Below are 22,355 nucleotides of genomic sequence, written 5' to 3'. Positions count from 1 at the left end.
CGATCTGATACTGCCAACCACGACTTCCTTCTTGATGCTCTTATCTGTGTGCCCTGTGAATCTGTAAACTCCCCATCCTGCATCTGATTGCACACTGTGCTGGCTGCTTCCTCTTCCTCCTTTAAAATTTGGGCATCGCCAATGTTTGGACTTTGCTCTCTCTGGAGTTAAGCTCTCGTGACCCCCACATGTTCATCACCGGCCAACTGCTCTGCTGTGCCTTCCAGGAAGGTTATTTCTGCCTCCTGCTACAATATCATAGATGATCTTCCAAAGATGAACTCCCTATCTTTTCCTAAAAATCTAGCCATTTCACCTCCATGATCATGTCCCCATGTCTGTTCATAAAATATTCTTCTAGTCACTTGGTTCCAAAACTGTGGATTTGCCTTTGATGATTCTTCTTTGCCTCCATGGACAAGAAGGTGCGGACTCTTATTTCTCCATCCTCCAAAATGTCTCTTGTAACCACCTCTTTGTTTCCGTTCTTGCTGCCACTTCCACAGTGAAAACATTTATCACTCTCCAGTAGAGAAAAGCAAGCACAGACATCTGGCCTACCCGAGCGCTCTTTCTTCCCCCAATCTGCCCATATTCAGCCACCAGATTATCTTCCTAGAACATTTCTAAGCATGTCACTCCTCTGTCCCAAAACTTTCAATGATTCCTTAGTGTCTAGAAGATAAATTTGAGGACTCTTAACACCTTCACCTTTTGATCTGAACTGCTTTGCTGGCTTCACCTCCAACTATTAATCTTCCTGAACCCAGTTTTAATTAAACTGTTCTACTCACTATTTCTAGACTGTCTCTTTTGTTTCCTACCACCATGCTCTTATGCAGTGCCCCCTACCCCCATCTGGCACGCCTTCACCACTTCTCTCAAGTTATTCAAAGATAAAACAATTCATATGCCTCTTCTCCCCAGGCACCGGCAATGCACAGTGATATTCCCAATTTTCCGTTTCTAAGCCACTTACCACGTGCACTGCCCATTTGCTCACAAATTCATTTCTACCTTGCAGAATATCTTGTCTTGAGTTGAATGACTTAGCTTTTGTGCTATGTAACTTTTCCCATGTTTAAGTCATGTTTCCATAACCAGGCTATATTCAGAGGGCACGCGGTACAGTTTACACCCCATACTTCTTTTTTCTCTCAGCATTAAGCCACAATTGTTATATATAGGAGGCACTCGGTTGATGGAATGAAGCACTCTATCTGACCAGGCCTCCAGGAGAGCTTAGTTCTCTAGCAATAGAGTAATCAATCACCAGTCACAAGTACCTATGGAACCTGGCCTCTCCCCGGAGAATAAAGAAAAACCTGCTTATACTTTTCCACACAAACTGGGGCAGAGCCTAGGCAGCTCCTGTTCTGGTGTCAGCAGCCACGTTCTATCTACACTTCATCCTTGATGTACTCTGACTTCCCAGGGTCAACCTCAGCCCAACACCCAACAGCTGCTCTGAACCCCACCTTGACCCTGACCTCACAGATCTGACGGAGGCTTCCTGAACTCCAGTATCTACTTGTGTGACATGACTACACTTCTGTAGACAGCCTTCTGCCTGACAAGACTATTCTGGCTTGCTCATTCAGAATTCACACTTAGCCTGTTTCTTCCTACTCTACTTTTTGTTCAAGTCAATTTCCCCTCAATTCTACAATAGCACAGAAAATGACTATTCTATATACACCAGTATTAAATAACCATACTGTTCTAGATCAAACCAGTCAATCCTAAAGGAAATTAACCCTGAATATTCACTGGAAGGTTTCATGTTGAAGCCGAAGCGCCAATACTTTGGCCATCTGATGCGAAGAGCCAACTTACTGGAAAAGACCCTGATGCTGGGAAAGATTGAAGGCAGGAGGAGAAGGGGACGACAGAGGATGAGATGTTGGATGGCATCACTGACTCAATGGACATGAGTTTGAGCAAACTCTGGGAGATGGTGAAGGACAGGGAAACCTGGCGTGCTGCAGTCCGTGGGGTCTCAAAGAGTCAGACAAGACTGAGCGAATGAACAACTGTTCCAGATATTTTATACAATATATAAACAACCAATCCCTTGGCTTTTGGTAACTTATCCCTGAAAAGGCAAAGCAGTAAGCATTTCCTATATTCTCTAGTATGAAGCTTGCTCCTAACTTCTTCATCCTTGGTATTTCGAAGCAGAAGGACTAAGGCCAAGGAATTGCGGGGGTAGGGGGGCGGGCTGTGCAGTGAAGAGGTCAGAGGTGGCAGAAGAAACATGCTGAAGTTACACAAAGGAGATGCAATTCTCTTCTCTGTTTTCACTGTTTCAAAAAATCTTGGTGGAAAGGCCAGGGTATAGAAGTGGAATTTTACAAAGGGGAAGAGAATGGCTTATGACTTGTTTGCTACTGGGATGACAGCCAAGGGTCATAAAATTGTGGAAATTGTCATTCACTATCTCTGGTGACAGAGTCCCAGGATCAGAGAGGAGATCTGCATGGCTAGAGACGCCCTTTGCCACACCAGCCTGGCCTGGTATGACTACTGCTGCCCCTTCACAAGATCAGCAGCCACTGTTCTAAGAATCAGTCACAGGTCCTGATACAGTCTTATTTCCCAACCCCCTAGCTTTACGAGATGTAACTGACATACGAAATTGTGGAAGCTTAAAGTGTACAACATAATGATTTGGTATGCGTTGATATTACAAAATGATAATCATAAGGTTAGTTACCACCTCCATCAACTCACACCTTACCTTTTGTATGTGTGTGATGAGAACATTTAAGATTTACTCTCTTAGCAACTTTCAAGGATACAATACAGCTTGTTAACTACAGTCATCAGATTGTACATTACATCCCCAAGCTTACTTATCTTAGAGCTGGAGGTTTGCCAATACAGTCTTATTACCCTTATTCTTTAGCAGAGGTCATTTTGCTCTGTGAAGCAAACTGCTCAAAGAAAATATAGCGAAAGAAAGTCTCCAATAATAATAACAACAATAATTTATTTTTAAATCTCCAACCTATAAGGGATAAAAGACTGCTGGTAGCTGTGTAACTTACTCTTAATCCTACTGGAATAAACAGATTTATCCAAACACTTCTTTTTGAGAGTGTTTTTCTGGAACAAAACCTCCTAATTAATGGAGTCCCCGGGAAGCCCAATCCACACCTTTTGCTTTCGATTTATTCAAACCCCCAAGGCTGGGGACGAAGAAGGCAACAATGTTTATGTTCCCCACTCTGGGAAGAGCTATTTCCTCTCATCTCTTTCCTTTTTTCTTTTTCTTTTTGGCTGCACTGGGTCTTTGTTGCTTTGCATGGGCTTTCTCTAGTTGTGGTGAGGAGGGTCTACTCTCTACTCATGGTGCTCAGGCTTCTCACTGCGGGGGCTTCTCTTGTTGAGGAGCACAGGCTCTAGGGCGCGCGGGCTTCAGGAGTTGTAGTGAATGGGCTTAGCTGCTCTGAGAAATACAACAAAGTTGTGGGATCTTCCCAGACCAGGGATCGAACCCACATACCCCTGGTTGGCAGGAGGATTCTTATCCACTGCGCCACCAGGGAAGTCCTGGTTCCTTTCATTTCTCTCTGTGTTGAACTCTTGTGTTGTACTCTGCAAAGCCTGCCATCCTCCTTATTGGTCGATTTTCTTCTCAGAAAAGGCAGGGGGTTTAATGGACATTTTCTGTTTGATATTACAGCACAATCGCAATTGCTTTTTAAGTAACCTCTGTCCTTCCTATTTGGCTCTTGGAAAAGAAAGAATTTTTCTCCTCCTTCTGTGGGGGACTGGGGTGTGAGGGGGTGGTTCTGAGCCCATGAGGAGGGACCTGGGAAATCACTGTAGGATACATCTGCAAAACTCAACAGCTGCTCCCTAGAGGGGCCACGAGAGCCAGACCAATTCACGAAAGCCTCAGTAGCCTCCCAAGGTAACTCCTGACACTATGGTCGCACTGTCACGCAAATGAACGCACAGCCAGGCACCATAATTTAGAACTCTGGCTTCTAAAAGGCATATAGCCCTGTTACCATCTGTCTCGTAACGAGGTCAAAACATCAACACTGACTATTAGATATTCATCAGGGCCTTGTGTGCTTTTTAATGTTATTGATACAAGTTTATGTGGATGTTATAAAAGTGACCAGTAAGAGGCATTTAAATTTATTAAAGTTTAAGTCAACTAATACAACTGTACGTAATATATTCTTCCTTGCATAGGGCAAATGAAATACAGCCCCAATAAAATGGGCATTAAGATACACCCTACAGTCAGCAGAATTAAAGCCCATGATTTGTAAGAAGGTATTTCTTCTTACCAACAAAGACAAAAGACCTCTCTCTCACACACCCCAAACAAATCCAGGCTCCTGATACTTGGGTGCATTTCTGACAGCCTGTATGTTAAAGGTAAAGAAAAGCACCGGGCTCTCTTTTGGTCACTTTATTCACACCCTCAGTGTGCATTAAAAAAATCATGTGGGACTTCCCTTGTGGTCCGGTGGCTAAGACTGTTTCCAATGCAGGGGGCTGAGGTTCGTTCTCTGGTTGGGGAACTAGATTTCACATGCTGTAACTAAGACACAGCATAGTCAGATAAATAAATAAAAATTTTTTAAAAAGCATGCCTATAAGTCTACACTTCAAAATACTATTTTTAAAAGTGTGTGCTCAGTCGCTCAGTCATGTCCGACTCTTTGCAACCCCATGGACTAGAAACCACCAGGTTCCTCTGTCCATGGAATTTTCCAGGCAAGGATACTGGAGTATGTTGCCATTTCCTACTCTAGGGGATCTTCCTGATCAAGGGACTAAACCCGTCTCTTGTGTTTCCTGAATTGGCAGGTTCTTTACACTGTGCCAAGGATCAAACCCAGGTTTCCCACATTGCAAGTGGATCTTTACCACTTAAGCCACCAGGGAAGTTGAGGCCATTTATGTCCATTGATGTGATCACACTTCATTTCAAACCCTATTACTTAGGAGTCTCATGATTCTCCAGAAGTTAAAATCTTGAGCACCTAGTAGGTACCAGGCTCCAGGCCAGATGTTTCACGAACAGAGTAAACACACGTCTGACTTTGGGATGATCTGGAATTATCCGTCACAACAATTCGATTAGGTAGGGCACCCACCCTACCTTCATTCTTACAAAGGTCCTAGTTTGAAAACTAGGAAGTCAAGTGATGGGTTTAGGCACCTATAATAAAGTGGAAAAAACAGACTCTGGCCCCAAAAGTTCAAACCTGGGTAATTCTATGTGCCTTTTTTGTCTTAATAGTTCAATGAGAAATTAATTTTTCTAGGGTTAAGAATAGTTTTTTTCCACCTTAAAAAAAAAGATTAGTTTAAAAAATTTTCATGATCTTTCTGAGCTCTTAAGTCACAAGCATTTTTAAAAGGTCATTTGTTAAAGGATTGGCTTATTTAGTTCATTTTTTCCCACTTATTTGCTTAGTTTCTTCATAATTTTATATTTCACAATTAGATGAACTGAAGAGTTGCTTCACATCTGAGTACATTTCCTTTTCATTTCACCACCCCAAAATTATCTACTGGAAGATCAGACTCTGGTGAAACTACAGGGATGAGTGAGGGTTCGATTATGATTAAAAAAAAAAAATTAAACTGAATTCAATTGCACTGGAACCTCTCAAAGCTCAAGGGAAGGAATTACAAGCCAAATAGTGGCACCATTTTTATCAGGATGTAAAGTTTAATTTTGGTGTTGCAGGTCACCACCCAGAATCCAGTTACATTATTAAAGAGAATGGAATCACAAACATCTTAGTTTGGGGATTTCCTGGCGGTCCAGTGGTTAAGAGTCCACACTTTCATTACAGGGGGCAAAGGTAGGTCCTGCAAGTCACATGATGTAACAACAACAAAAACAAAAACAGGGAAAAAAGAGGACACCTTAGTTTAAAAGGTGCCAGCCTCACCGCGTGTATAGTCCTTTGGACACACACTTCTACCAAATAGCATTCGATACAAGCTACAGACTTTTTCTTTTTTTTTTATGAATCCAGAACTCAAAGGATGGATTAATTCCCATACCTAGCTGACTGCTCTCTCTCTCTTACGAATCACATTATGCACATAAGACATAATAAAATCACAGAATATTTCAAAAAATATAAAAAATATATGAATGTTAGAAAAATGCATCCGAATGGACGTTTAGAAACACTTAGAAAAGAGTTAATCAGTATAATCCTTGATTACCGTAATTTGATGCCTTTGGGGGTTGAAAGGTAACAGAAAAAACTTCTTCATTGACATATATAACAATATTCATAAAATTTTAATGACAGTAATCCTGCTTGTCAAGTTTCTATTTCACAAGTACAAAGACAATTTCAGGTTAGCCCGTTTATAAATGATTCATTTCCAAAACTGTATACTAAATGTCCGTAAAACTTGTATATAGTTTTCCATCAAAGTCTAATTATCTGTTAGTTGTATAACGTTAAATGTATAGTCTATCCCGCCAGAAATCAGTTTAGAATCAACCACAAGCTCTACAGAATTCTTTATCAATAAGCACAATCACAATACTACTGATTCCATTAAGGGTTCTCTCTATAAAAAGGCTGGAATTGGGTATAAAAGGAAGCATGAGATATCTAAGACATTGGCCCTGTGCTAAAGGAGCTAAAAATCTCATGGGGTTGCCAAGGTCAATGCAAAGTAAAAAGGACATCTGGCAATTCTGAGCAACATAAACAACTTGCCAAAATAAACGCAACAGGAGTTCAGAGGCAGGAATCACCACGGGCTACCGTAAGGCAAGGGTTTACAGGGGAGGTAAAGGCAGAGTTGAGCTGCAGTTAGAAAGATGTTACGTCTTTTGAAGGGCAGTGTTCCAGCTCCTGCTGACTGGGCCTTGGGAGCCTGCAGCCAGCACTATGGCCCCTGCCCTCAGGAAGCTGAGGCTTTGCTTGGAAACAGCAGCTTAGGAGTTTTTAGTAGTAGTCATACATTAACAAATGCTCATTCCCAACATAACTACTAGTCTACACTGGTGCCCCAACAGTCTGCTTATCCAGAATTGTCATCTTCTGATAACTTCAACCTTCTAGAAGTAATTTTTAAATACTGAAAAAGCTGGTGTGAAGCCCTACCACTAGATACTCACTTTACTATCATCTAACATGCAATTAACAAGTTGGAGAGCAACTATTGTGACTGGGTTTGCTCTGTGTCAGACTCTAGGTGTGCACAGCTCACAAATGCAAGGTCAAGTGCATTTCCCATTTTATTTTTTGTTTTATTTTTTTTAGTTCTACCAGTTTATTGCTACCAACCCATCTCCCTCCACCCTCATACATACATGCTCAGTCATGTGACCCCATGGACTGCAGCCTGCCAGGCTCCTCTATCCATGGACTTTTCTAGGCAAGAATACTGGAGTGGGTTGCTATTTCCTTCTCCTGCATTTCCCATTTTAAAGACAGGTAAGTTGAGTGTGAAAGTGTGTTAGTTGCTCAGTCATGTCTGACTCTTTGTGACCCCATGGTATGTAGCCCACCAGGCTCCCCTGTCCATGGGGATTCTTCAGGCAAGAATACTGGAGTGGGTTACCATTCCCTTCTCCAGGGGATCTTTCTGACCCAGGGATTGAACCCGGGCCTCCTGCACTGCAGGCAGATTCTTTGCCATTTGAGCCACCACGGTAGTCCAAGTTGAGTTTAGGGAGATGATTTAGCTTGTCCAAGCTCACTCTACCACTGGGATCTGAACTGAGGTCTGCCTGACTCACAAATCCATGCTGCTAACCCTTTCTTCTTCTTCATGCTTTAGGGTCTTGGAGTCAAAGCACCAACTAAGGGGAAAGGTACCATAACAGCCAAGAAAAAATGAAACCTGATGTGTGAGAGGAGACTGATCTAAAGTAGGGGTAGGCTGACTGCACACCACCTGGGAAATCAATGCACTCCACAACAGTGTTTCCAAGTCACTGGCATTTCTCTATCCTCTGGTTAGGATGACACTGGAGAAACACCACTCCAAACTATTCACATAAATTTACTTCCTGAAAGAGGTAAACTTCACTTCTCTGATGCATAGTGGACAGAACACTGGTCTTGGGTGAGCTGACCTGGGTTTTCCCAGCAGGGACGACCTGGAATAAAGAACTGCCTGAAAGAACAGAAAGGAAGCAGCAGAAACCTAAGACTGTGCAGAGAAGGGAGGCAAGACACACTGACGGACGGGACAAAAGGGCAGAGGCGAGGGGGTAATCAAATAGTAACATCTGGGGGCTGAGAGGAGTGGGGTTCCACGGATGGTGACAATGAAGACGGGAGGTGGTCTGAAAGCGTTTCTCTTAGCGGGTGGGATAATGAAATGTGTTTTCAAACAAGTTGAATGACAAACACGAGAGGAGATCCCAGTTGAAATATTCAGTGTTCAACACTTCATACTGAAACTCTGAGACAAGGAAGTGCTGAATTTACCAAAGTCACAGTATCAGGAGCTGCTGGTCACTGACAATCAAGCATCTACTTCCCATTGGCTGAGTTGAATCTCAAATGAAGATAAACCATTTGGAAAGAGAATGGAAATCAATAAGATGGGCTCAGCCTGTACAGCATGAATCAGAGGGGGAAGAGGGCAAGATGACCCTGAACCAGTCCATGCACAAGCCCAAGGGCAAAGGGGTGGAGCCCAAAACACGGCTCAACAAAGATGAGCAGGTCAGAGTGACAAAAATATGGAAAGGGAAAAAGACTGAAATCAAAGGTTCGTGTTCCATGACGGGAACCGGTGTTGCCAAAGATGAGAGCAGAGTCCAGTAGGGAGAGCTTGGTTTGGGAGAGATTTCACTGTGGGATTAGTAATGACAGGGCGGAGACATTCTATAGGTACCAGGAGAAAAACGAGAGAGGAGAATGGGTAAGGGGTCGCTGACCTGAGGGCTGTCCCCAACACCTCTATGAACATGGAATCCACGTGGGAAAAGCTGCTCCCTGGAGAAACGGTGTAGAAAGTAGAGCAGATGGCAAATAAAGTAATCCTTGGGGGCAGAGACGTTGTCAAACACTATGAGTCACACAGAGACGTCAAGGATAAAACGATGGAAAAAAAAAAAAAAATTAAGGGAACAGAAAAAGGGCTACAGGGCCTGGCTGAGAATAAGCCACCAACCCATTTTTTCCCCCCGACAGGGTCAGGAGGAGAGAAAGAAGGGGTGCTCCCCTGGGAAAAGAACCAAATGCACCATGTTATGCTCCTTGTTTTCCCAAGAAATAGGATTCTCTTAGACTTTCAAAATCCTTTACGTCATCTTCTTTGAATCTGCAAATTCTACCATAAGCTGTGTTTCTTCAGTTGAGAAAGTATCCTCTTCCTACCATTTGCAAATTCTCCACATACCTATCTACCTACTGGCTCATTATTCATCCAAATCAGCCCTTCTCCATGTTCTGACTGACTTTCTGAAAGTTGCCAACTTCACCTCTGAAAGCTTCATGCCTCCCAAATTCCCCTTTCTATGTCTCTGCCTCATTGCTTGGGACTAAGCCATAAGTCACTGTGGATGCACCAGAATTTCACTGCCATGGGTAAGTACACGCAGCCTACAGATTGATTAGCTAGAGGCCATGTTACCAAGAGTTCATAAGCAATCTGAAAATTGCCAATCCAAGAGAATTCTGGTGAAGGAAAGAAAGATATGATAAAACATGCATGCTTGTTTTAGGAAACTGGAGAATCAATGAGAGGAAAACAAATTTTATACACACACACACACACACACACACATATATACACACACTCAAAACTCAAAAACTCTGTTTCCAAGGGAACTCCCTGGAGATCCAGTGGTCAGGACTCGGCGTTCTCATTGCCGAGGGCCCAGGTTCAACAATCTGTAATTTGACCGCCTCTGTGAAGACCCTCCCTTAACTGAAGTCACCTTCTGAGGTCCTGGGGTTAGGAATTAAACACACGAGTTTTTACAGGTGGGGAGACAATTCAACCCTTAATGGTAGGTTTAAGGAAACCAAAAGCATTTTGCTACAGCATAACTTTCTCAGGACATACTGTCATTATTTTCTAAGAACTCTCTTTGTTTCTCCCTCCTTGGAGACAAGACAGTCCACGCTGTGACTTCCCTATGTCTTGCCTCAAAAGACCCTGGAAGGGATGTCAGTTAGTTGAATATTATACAAGCAAAAGCTAAGTGATTACTTTAAATTAAATTCTGCATAAGTTTAGGTGACTTATGCAGTGCTTCCCAAAAAAGTCATGCAGGAATATCTCTGCAATGTATATCAAGGAATAATGGCAGTCATTCTGGTATAAAAGAGAACTGAACATCACATATTAATAACACTAAAATGGGAGAGTAAGTTTCTAGTTTCTTTTTTAAAAAAACATTTATTTTTATTTGTTTTCTTTGGCTAGCTGGCACAGAGCATCTTCAATTTTCATTATGGCATGCAGGACCTTTAGTTGCGGCATGAGAACTCTTAGCTGTGATCTGGGATGTAGTTCCCCAACCAGGGATTGAACCCGGGCCTGCTGCATTGGGAGCGTGGAGTGTTAGCCACTGGACCACCAGGGAAGTCCCTCTAGCTCTGGTTCTGGGTGTGCATGCATTTCTGAAGGAGACCTGAGTACACTCAAGAGATAAATCAGTCGCAGGTTAGGTGAGGATGAGGCACTTCTGTTCTTCAGGGCCACCCCTATGTCTGGTGATGCTCAGGGAAGCCTTCAATTGGATTTGCTTGTCCTTCAGAAATGGTTTAGCAAGTCCAAATCAAGACTAAAAATCTAGTAGGCTTTTGATTTTTTTCCCTCTTTCAGGCCCAATAGAGTAGTTATTCTTAAACACCTTTTACCCAATTACGCATTTTACTTAACCTGACCCATCCCATGCCCAGCCCACAACAAACTTGTCTTGTGAACCTAGCTTCCACTTCAAAAATGTTTGGCGCACTCAGGATCAAAACTGAAAATCTACTTTACTCTTTTTCATTTTACTGTTCTTATTACAGTGTTGCTGCCAACTCTTTTGTACCCAACAAATTATGTAAATCTGTTACTCTATATTTGGAGAAGAAAATGGCAGCCCACTCCAGTATTCTTGCCTTGGGAAATTCCACGGAGAGAGGAGCCTGGTGGGCTATAGTCCATGGGGTCACAAAGAGTCGGACATGACTGAGTATGCACACACACACACATTATTCTACATTACTCTGTTACTCTAGGTATATTATATTAGTAAGTATCCCCTCAGAAGATATGTTGGAGTTCTAACCCCCAGTACCTGTGAACATGACCTTATCTAGAAACAGGCTCTTTGCAGGTACAATCAAGTTAAGGTGTTAAGGTGAGTTCTCATCCAATCTGACTGGTGTCCTTATACAAAAAGGAGAAAAGACACACACACACACACAGATTGCCCTATAAAGACACAGGCAGAGCCCAGAGGGGTGCAGCTGCCAGCCCAGGGATGCTGAGGCTGGCTGGGGGGTGCACTGGACGCTGGGAAGAGGCAAGGACGGCTTCTGCCTAGATTCTCGGCGGGAGCCTGGCCCTGCTGACACTTTGGCTTCCAACCTGCAGGCTCCAGAACTGAGAGAATAAGTATCTGTTGGTTTAGATCACCCAGTTTGTGGCACTTTGTTACAGCAGGCCTCAGAAACGCATACCCTCTGGAATATAATTCAAGATGCATTTCATTGAAAAAACATGTTTGTGCTCAAGCTGTGATAAAGTATTTATAACAAGTGCAGAGTCACGCTGGCCGAACGGCAGTTTGCCCTGACAGCCTGTCTTTGCCGCCTCCCGGTTGAAAGACAGTAGAAGCATTCTCAGTCTAAACGCCCATCTCAGTTTTGGAACTGAGGTCCTATGCTGGGGGGTGGTGCTAAACACCCTCTCTCTTTGTACAAATATACTTGTTCTTCGTGTCGGATGTGTGACTTTACAACCACGACTTCACCGGAAGGCAGAGAAAAATTCAGTCTGTCCTCACCAGCTAAATGACAGTTAAGGAGTCCCCGCCGCACTTCCTCACACCTGCCCGCTCAAGAAACCTCAGCTTCTTGCTGTCGTTCAGAGAAACCAGGACATCCCATGCTCAGTGCAACACCTGTTGCTCGCTGCCTCTTGTACTCGGGTTTCTGCATTTCTTTGAACACTTCCCTCATAAGACTGCTATCCACCTGCAAAGAAAACTTTGTGAAGATGTCATTCAGACCCCCGGTAGCCCAGAGTGTAAAGAATCCACCTGCAGTGCAGAAGACCAGGGTTCAATCCCTGGGTCGGGAAGATCCTGGTGAAGGAAATGGTAACCCACTTCAGTATTCTTGCTTGGAAAATCCCATGGACAGAGGAGCCTGGCAGGTGGCAGTCCATGGGGTTGCAAGAGTTGGACATGACTTAGCGACTAAACCATCAACCACCACATCCAGTCCCAGCCATGCCCACAAGGCCAAGTGCATAGGACTCTTTCCCCTGGGTTCTCTTCAGAGACCAAATTCCTTCCTTCCTCCTCTTAAAAGCCCAGTAATATAATCCTTCTTACTTGATTTAAATGGTGACCGCTGTTTACAACAGTAACTCTATGTTACAGCTCCCTTGCTCCTTAGAGAATTTTTTCATTACTCTCAGTTGCCTTTAAAAGTGACATCTGATGAAACTCAACTAGCGATCAATTTGGGAAAGACAGAAGAAGCATTTCCTAACAGTGCAAAGGGAATAAAAACCAGAGGAATGGCGGGGAAAGCAGGCTGGGATGCTGGAAGGGAGAAAGGTCGGGGAAAAGGAAAAGGAAAAAGAAATGAAAGATGGAGAAAAAGTGAGAAAACAGACTGCAGTGAAATGGTATTGTAAGCACAGGTGGAATAATAAAGCAACACTGAGACGTGCTTTGTAAACTATAAAGCATAATAAAAATGCAGCACAATATTATTTATAATATTTGTGTGCAGATGATGCAGATATAAAAACCAGCTGGTACAGGGATCCCTTGGCCAGGCAACCAATAGCCCGTTCTACACTGTGTAGATGGTAGTGGTTCTTTGGGCTGCTGCAAGGACATTTTTATGCTGTGAGTCACTGTCACCAAACCAGTTCTGGTGTCGTTATGACCCAGCAACCCCACAGTGCCGGCCATTGGCACACGGCCTGAGGGGAGGTACCCACTCCGGTGATACCGGGTGTTGCTCTGTCCCCACCCGGAGCACAGAGAAGACGTCAGAAAGCTCTCATGTGTCCCGCTCCAGGGCACAGAGGATGGCAGCTGGTGACATAGCTGGTCCCAACTCAACAGGGTTTGTGTTCCGAAGGCTCATTCCAGGTCATTTCTGAGTTCCTGGCCACTGGTCAGGTGTGGGCTCTGCTGCTTGCTGCTGCAAGGTCTCAGCAAGTGATGAAGCCTCTCTGAGCCTCAGTTTTCTCATCTCTGAAATGGGTGCCTCTTATGATCCTGGTGTGAAGGGGAGGCGTCAGTGTCCTGCTCTCACAGCACAGTCTGGCCCAGGGGGAGCTCTGTCTTGGTGTCAGAGGAGAAGGGAGAGGTCAGCTGGCTCGCTGAGGCCCAGGAACACGCACCCCAGCCGATGCATGGCTGGCCGTGATGGACGGAGCTCACATGGTACCAGGGGCCCCCTCAGCACCATGCCTGGCTGGACGAGGACTCAGTACGCTATTTCTGAATGACTGGACAAGGCAAACAGATGATGAAATGGGACAAGAGCTCATTGGTCACTTGTCTCAAGTGCTGTTCCCCATGGAAAGGGAGGTCTGGTTAGGAAAAAAGCAACTTCCAAGGATTCTGAAGAAGACACAGAGGAAACCGGATGGATTCAAAAGATTCAGATAAAAACTCTATATTTTTACCTGTGCATGCATCCTAAGTCACTTCAGTCATGTCTGACTCTGTGACCCTATGGACTGTAGCCCGCCAGGCTCCTCTGTCCATGGGATGCTCCAGGTAAGAATCCTGGAGTGGGTTGCCATGCCCTCCTCCAGAGCTTCTTCACGACCCAGGGATCGAAACTATATCTGTTACATCTCCTGCACTGGCAGGTGGGTTATTTGTCACTAGCGCCACCTGGGAAGCCCATATTTTTACCTACTTAACCTTAAAAATGTATTGCATTTCTTTTCCATGTAACGTTTGAATGAAAGGCACTATTCCCACACACTACTATATATAAAATAAACAACAAGAACCTACTGTATAGCACAGGGAACTATATTCAATATCTTATAATAACCTATAATGGAAAAGAATCTGAAAAAGAATATATATGCATAACTGAATCACTTTGCTGTACACCCGAAACACTGTAAACCAATTCTACTTCAATTTGAAAAAAATTTTTTTTTAAAAAGCACTACTCCAGGTCATAAATGGAACTCAGTTTCTATGTACAACATACTCATTGCACATTTGTATCTACTGTATAAACTATGACCTAAGCATTTCTGATTGACAATCAGTAAAAAAAAAAAAACCTGAACACTCCTAACACATGTGATATCTATTTTTAATAAATCATATATTTCTATTTTACTATTATGTTTATTAAAAACACAAAACCAGAATATTTATAAGGATGAAAAATAATATTCATAGTCTAATGCTTTCTTCTGTGCGTGCGTGCTAAGTTACTTCAGTCGTGTCCAACTCTTTGCAACCCCACGAACTGTAGCCCACCAGGGTGCTCTGTCCATGGGATTCTCCAGGCAGGAATACTGGAGTGGGCTCCCATGCCCTCCTCCAGGGGATCTTCCAGACCCGGGGGGATCGAATCTGTGTCTCTTATGTCTCCTGCATTGGCAAGCAGTTTCCTTACCACCAGCGCCACCTGGGAAGCCCCCAATATTTTCTTCTCTATCCCAATAAACTGTTCTGAGCTCTTCACTTTGAAAATTCCTGTTATACCTCAGGTAGCTAAAGCCAAGTAACTTACAATTAGTCTTGGCCATATGATTAAAGTTGGCCAGTAGAAAGTGGCCAAGTGAGAAGTGCCACTTCTGGGCAGAAGCTTTCACAGCCAGTGTGCAATTGGCCTATTTGATCCCTCTATCCCTTGCTAAGGTAACCAGTGATGATTCAGGGGTGGGAATAGGAAGTGAATGAGGATGAGAAGGGGCTGAGATCCCAGCTGACCCAAGGGGGACCCGCAGCAAGATGATGCAGCAAACCTTTGTTATTTTAAGTCCCTGAGACGCTGGAAGGTGTCTGCTGCCGCGGTAAAACTTAGTCCATCCTAAATAGCACTGTGCTTTGCCTTAATGCTGTGCTCCCTAACGAGTCTGGATTAACGAGGTTGAATGTAATCACGTTTGGACGCTCAGCATCCTCACCCATCAAAGTCAGAGCACACATTTCTAGAGACAACTTAAAAAATTCTAAATCGTTCAATCCTTAGCTTTCATAGTTTAGCATCACTTCTGTGCTTTGTGAAAATGCTTCCTGAGAGGAGGAAGGAGAGAGTGGGACGAATGGAGAAAGGAGCGTTGATATGTGTACACTATCACGTGTGAAACAGTCGGTGAGAAGCTGCTGTATAACACAGGCAGCCCTGCCTGGTGTTCTGTGATGACCTAGAGGGGTGGGAGGCAGGGAGAAGAGGGAGGGTTCCCAGGGAGGGAATATACGTGTAATTACGACTGACTTACATTGTTGTACAGCAGAAACCAACACAATACTGTAAAGCAATTTTCCTCCAATTAAAAAAAAAAGACAAGAATTTACAAGTGAAAATAAAAATTAGTTAAAAAAAAAAAGAAAGAAAATGCTTCCTGAGATCAATGTGTCCAATGATGTGACAGCACTGACCCTCACAGCGATTAGTGACTTCAGGTGTGCGCCCACTCATCCCCACCTGGTACTTTCCTGAGCAAGCAGGAGGTAGAGGATCACCCATCACAAATGCCTCTTGTTTGGAAACCCTGAGGCAAATAACTTCCGGGTGACAAAAACGGGAAGCTGTTCTCCAAATCCAAGCAGGAGTCTTGGCACTGCAGAATTCAGGCTTCCCCGCCCTTGTGGGAGAACCAGCTTATGCTATTGCGTTCTCCAGGGAAAATGGACTTTTCACACCCTGCCCCAAGCTGTGTGATGCAATGGTTATGTTCTTGGTAAAGAATATTCAAGTTCTGACATCATAATAACCATGGGTATTACTCATGGTAAGCTCACAAGCCTGGCAAGGCACAGTCTGTACCCTCTTTATCACTGAGGTCAGCAATGGGTGTAAAAATAGCACTGCTCACATGTTCAGGGTACCACTGATTCATTAATGGCCAAAACACTATTCTGGATTCCTGACTTATATGGGATTTGGGACCGAGACGCCTAGACGTGTGCCACAGCATCTGTGACTCCCCTAGTAGGCGGGTTACGCTGCACTATTTCATAAATAGAGATTTGCATATCCTAAAAGAATCCCCAACAATTACAAACCAGGAGGTAAGATGTCATCTTATTTGTGACTGAAAAATGATAAGCCTAAAATATAACTAACCAGAATATCTATAAATCTGGGAACTATAATGTGCAGAACATCCCAAAATAAAGAGGGCTGATGTGACAATAAGCGACGTTGTCCCAGTGAAGTCTATAAATAAGAGTCTGAGATTTTTCATTGTTTTAGGTGGGGAAAGAAGGCATTTGCATCTAGATGCGGGATACTGGTTCTTGAGAGAGAAATATCCCTGGAGGAGAGAGTGATTTCATAATTTATAGGGATCTGGAAAAGCACAGAATGCCTAGTACTCAAATTCTGTGCCTGGTAAGTAGTCTCTGATTTCCAACTGGGACTCCGGAAAGGACCTTGTGACTCAGGGAATGCCCCTGGAGATGCACGCCGAGGAGTAGGTCTCTCTTAAAAGGATTCAGATGAATCAGTCTTCTCTAAGATCAGTTAGCAGGAATCGGTCCTGCTGATCCTCAGAATGCTTGATGAGTTTATGAAGTCAGATTTCCCAGATCTGCCAAGCTGAGGATTCTAGAGGCCGCGGTGGGCATCCAGAAATAGCGACTAAGCGCCTGCTGTGTCCAGGGACCGCCTGGAGTGCTGAAGCAAGGCTACAGGCAGTGTGCAAAACAACACTACTGTTTTTCAAGAGACTGACGAGATGAGTGATAATGAGACAAGATAACTGACCGCAGAAGGCAGGCACAACCGTTACTGACCAACTGCTAGAGGGGTCACAGGGAGGGTGGAGGTGCAGGAGAACACCCCAAGGGGAAGAAGGAGGCCAATGGCACACAGAGGCCAGGGGACACACATCGGGCTTAGGGACTAAGATGAGAGCTGGTGTTTTATACGCCCACAGGACCTGGGGTAGTTTTTGCAGGTACAATGTAAGATCACTTAAGACAAAAGCAGGGGAGAAGCCATGTAGAGGGAACACAAGGAAGAAGGGTCTGCCTGCGGGGAGGGCTCCTGCAGAGAGCGAGCAAACAAACCTGGAGAGACTGGAGTGAGTGAGATGCGGAGGGCCTTGGTGCCAGACCTCGCCTGTACCCGGGAGAGGGTGCGGGGCTGCAGAGGCGCCTGTGGACAGAGGTGGGGAGGAAAGGACTAGCAGGGCTGTGGCACGGAAAAATGGACTTGCGGCAGAAGCCCGGAGGCAGCCTGCTCACCTTGGAGGCGCATCTGGGAGGTAAGGTCCTGGAGGAACCGTGGCATCGGGTGGGACTAAAGCAAGGTCACAGACAAGAGACCAAGGGGCAGTTAAAGACCTTGGCAACCGGCAGGGAAGGCAGAAGCCAGGAGAGGCGTCCACAATAATGTCGGGTCACGGTGACAGCCAAGGGAAGGGCTGGTCCCTTTCTTGGCGTGGCCGAGGGAGGCACGGCCTGGTGGGCATGGCCAGGCCAGCTGGGAACACAGCCCTGGGAACACAGGGGCTCCCAGGGAATGGGGACTCTGCTGCCAGAAAGAGCTCAGACACAACAGGGATAGGGTGGCTGCAGTGTTTCCCTGAGGAAACCCAGACAGCAGACAGCAGGGGGCACTAGTGGGCAAAGAACCCCCCCTCCCCGCCCCCCATCCTCCTGCCCAGCCCCTAGCCTGCCCAATACTCAGTGCGTGTTATCTCCAAGGCCTGAAATGAACCAGTGCTCAGGCTGGGCCTATGCGTCCCTGTCCTGTGATGCTGGCCTCGGCTGAAGCTGGGACGCTCTTAGTCCTTAAACTCGAAGACTTACAATCCCGAGGGATGACACACAGAAACCCTTACAGAAACACACGGATCAATCAGAACAATTTGGCCAATTAGGTACTTCTTTAAAAAAATTTTTTTGCTGCCCCACCAGGCATGTGGGATCATCCCTGAGCAGGGGCTGAACCTGCAACCCCTGTGTCGGACGCACAGAGTTGTAACCTCTGGACCACCAGGCAAGTCCCTAGGGTACCCCTTGTTATACACAAGATATGAATGCATAGCATCCGAACTTACGTTCTTCTCTGACAGCTGGAGGAAGTGCCAGTGCTCTGATTCTTTCACCAGCATCAAATGCACTCAGCTTACTCCTCCAAATGGGGAGGGGACCTGGTGCTGCAAGTCCTTCCTGTGTCAGTTTTCAAGAAGGCGAGGAAGGGCAGAAACTCCACTGTGCCTGTTGCCCCGCCTCAAGGTCTTGACCCTGCCAGCCAAGCCCTTTGCATTCTTTTTCAGTTGGAAAATGAAGCTATCAGCTCCATTTCCACTTTCTCTGCATGACTCCATTTCTCCTTTCTTTCTTGGCTCAAGCTATATGGCTCATATAAGATCCCCACTGAGTTCTTCAGTGATTCTTATCTTTTTTCTGCTGAACATTTTTCTAAGAAATGCTGAATCAAAATACAAGGTGGGAGAAGGTATAAGCATACATTTAAGGGGCAGAATGGAAATATAAGAAAGGCGAATGCATAAGCCTGTAGATTTCTTGTTTCCCAGCTTTCACGCTCTCCACACGGTAAGAGTCTTGGGGATGGTGCCCTGTGGAAGTGAAGTTAGCAACCCAGGAATCTGTTTTCTATTCTTACTCCTGCCATAAAATTCCTTGGAGGGTGAGCCAACACCAGTAGAAACCGCTCTGCAATTTGCTTGTTTCCCCCACATCTCATCCAAAGTGTGGTTGAAAGATCACCAGAGTCCACTTTTCCCTGGATGGGGGTGAAGTAGGGTGAAGATGGGCCAGGGTTGGAAGCACCTGGGCAAGTGGGCAGGGCAACCCCAGGCAGGGACTCACTCTCCTGGCCTCTACTCCACAATGGGTTCAGGCAGGAGGCTCCCTGGAGCCCCAGCCGCCCTGCGAAGCTATGTAGAGCCCCGGAATCATGACTCAGCTGCAAAACAAAAAACCAACGGGCAACAAGATGAGGCTTTCTTTTGACTGCAGGCTGAAATGTGGAAAGTTGTCAGAATAAAGCAAAAAAGTGCAGCTGCTGGGAGGCCAGTTGTCTTGTTCTCACAGGAAATCTTTCCTGCTGCTTTCAGGGCAGAGCTTCTTCACCTGCTCAGACACCCAACATCAGTGTAGAACAGGGAAGGGGGTTCTCCAGCCCATGACAAAGATATCAAGTGACTTTTAATATGGGCCATTTTTAAAGTCTTCATTGATTTGTTACAATATTGCTTCTGTTTTATGTTTTGGTTTTCTGGCCCCAAGCACGTGGGATCCTAACTCCCTGACGAGGGATCGAACCTGCAACCCCTGCATGAGAAGGTGAAGTCTTAACTGCTGACTTTTTGAGCTAAGGAAATGCAAGCTGGCCCCAGCACATGAGTTAGAGAAAGGATTCAAGTTTGTGAAAAGTAGAGCCACAGAGAAGGAACCCCCAACAGAAAGCTGAACCGTCTCTATGTAGTTCACACGCTTCCCCAGAGCACAGACCAGGCGGATCTGGGCCACAGAGAAGACTGCAGACCTCATTCCAAAAGGAATGAGAACATCACTGGATCTACGGACGAAACTGGAGTACGAACTGTGGCTAAGACGGGAGCTCTGAATCAGGGCTAAGTTCTCCTGAGTTGGGAACCACACGGCACCCTGTCTCAGGACACAGGACACACACGAGCAGCGTCGGGGCCGTCCACTCGAGCTCTGCACAGAGCTGCAAACGCCTGAAACATCTTCTGACCCACACAGTCACCACCAACCACACGTGGCTACCGAACACTTGAAAGTGCGGCTGGTGTGACCCAGGGACCTTTTTATTTACATTTTACTTACTTTCTTAAAAAATATTTTTAAAATATTTATTTATTTGGCTGTGTCAGGTCTTAGTTGCGGCATGTGAGATTTTATTTCCCCAACCAGGGACTGAACTCAAATCCTGTGCGTTGCAAGGTGGATTCTTAACCACTGAGCCACCAGGGAAGTCCCACATTTTATTTACTTTTAATTTAAATAGCCCTCTGTGGCTAGTGGCTACTGTATTAGATGGTGCAGAAATCAGGGGCCATGATATTTATAACTCACCCTCAAATCATTCAGAGCAAGTAACATTTACATATATATAAATATGTATGTGCACACACACACGTGTGACCAACAGAGTAGAAGTGAGAAAGAGGGAGCGTGTGAGTGAATGCAAATGATAAAAGCAAATGCTGCAAAATGATGACCAGTGAACTTGGTGAAGGAATGGGGCTATTCTTCGCATTATTTTTATTTTTGTTAAGTTTAAAATTATTTCCAAATAAAATGTGTTTTCAGTAGATGAGGGTGAACTCTCATCTGAACTCAGGGTCCAACTGGAACTTATTTGCAGATGGGGGTTTGAAACTAAGAAGTTCAGGGTACCCCCCAAATTTGAACAGATGTCATGGATTTCAGAGGACACTTGATGTCCCCCAAAAGCATGTCTCACCCAAACCCACGACCTGGTGCTTCTCTTCTCCCCTCTTGTTTCCTAGCCTATACATCTATGTCCACAGAGGACTGCACTGCAACAAGTTCTGAGCAATTTTCTAAGTAAAGCTTTATTGACCTACAATCACATACCATAAAAGTCTTTCTTTTAAAACGCAGTTCAGAGGCTGGTAGTCTATTGAGAGTTGGGCGATCATCATCACCATATATTAAATAATTTCAAACATTCTGACTGCCCTCAACAGAAATGCCACACCCATTAGCAGTCCTGTTCCCTCTCCCCCAGCCCCTGGTAACAGCTAATCTGCTTTCTGTCTCCATGGATTTACCTATTCTGGACAATTCATAAAAATTACATCAGATAATGTGGCCTTTTGTGTCTGGTTTCTTCCACTTAACCTCATTTTTAAAAGTTCATTCATGTCATAGCATGTATCAGCATTTCACTCCTTTTTACTACCAAATGTGCTATGGACTGGATACAGCACATTCGCTGACGCATTTGTCACCTGATAGACATCTGGGCTGTTTCTAGTTTCGGGCTATATTTCTGGACAACGCTGCTGAGAACTCATGTTCAAGAGTTGGTGTGGACAGACGTTTGCAGTCTCCTGGGTGGAGACTCTGGAGTGGACCTGCTGAGTTGTGTGGTAACTCCGGGTTTAACCTTTTGAGGAGCTGCCACGCTGTTTTCCAGAGTGGCCTCTGAAGTCCGCAAGAGCCATGCCAGACAGCGGTCTCGGGTAAAGCCCACAAAAGGCAGTTCCGTAGACACGGCTGCCCTTCTGTCATCCTGTGAAACTGCACAGTCACCATTCAAAGCCGGGGAGCTGGGGTTTGTTTGATTCGAGGTAAATAAATTAGGGAAGCTGTGATGTGCTGGGTGCCAGCCGCATGCCCAGCCCCGCACCGTCCCAGCACCTGGCGGGGCAGGCGGGGCTGGCACGTTGTGCGCTGGTGCCAGGCGAAGGGCTCTGTGTGCCCAGAGCAGCTGCAGAACGACGCAAGCCGGCACCCTCTCCGCTGGCCCCCTTGCCACAGCAAAGCCTGGGGAGGGTGATTTACTATCGACCGCAGACTGCTCCCGAAACCACCTGCCAAGAAACTGGCACAGAGAAGGGGGCTAGGACCACGGGTGATCCAGAGAACAATTGGACGGTGGCAGGGGGTGGGGATGTGAAGGTGGTGTCAAAGAGACAGGGCCCTCGGGGCATGTCGCCTGTTAGTCCTGATACACTCCCGGCCGAGGGCTGGGACTGATCCCAGGAAAGTTGCCCTCATCGATGCAATTGGCGACCCGGTATCAGGCTCATCTGTGGTCCCTCCACGCTAGTGGTAAACAAATGTCTGAGCTTCCCGTTAGACAGATACACAAGTCCACTGTCACGCAGCTTGTCTCTGTCTCCTTCCCGCTTCTCTGCACATGTGGACCTGCCGCTACCTGGCTGCCACCTTCTTGATTTCGCAGAAAAGCCCACTCTACCCTCAGAAAGTGTGTCATCTACTCAGAAAGGTGAAATAAATCAGAAAG

At 45.4% G+C, this 22,355-nt stretch overlaps 1 protein-coding gene and 1 long non-coding RNA gene across 12 annotated transcripts in view; one reads left to right on the top strand and one right to left on the bottom strand.

Moving 5' to 3' along the window:
* HIPK2 (homeodomain interacting protein kinase 2) overlaps positions 1–22,355 on the bottom strand; it is a 203,939-nt gene that overhangs the window by 143,103 nt on the left and 38,481 nt on the right. The gene's annotated exons all lie outside the window — the stretch shown is intronic.
* Positions 17,014–21,191, top strand: LOC147373705 (uncharacterized). Its single transcript, XR_015162004.1, has 2 exons — positions 17,014–17,625; positions 18,281–21,191. It is a non-coding gene; the product is annotated as an uncharacterized LOC147373705 (long non-coding RNA).

This window comes from Bos grunniens, chromosome 4 (assembly GCF_055505025.1).
Source record: "Bos grunniens cultivar Pamir isolate PY7600 chromosome 4, Bosgru_T2T1.0, whole genome shotgun sequence".
Classification (NCBI taxonomy): Eukaryota; Metazoa; Chordata; class Mammalia; order Artiodactyla; family Bovidae; genus Bos; species Bos grunniens.
This window is presented reverse-complemented; position numbering and strand designations above follow the sequence as displayed.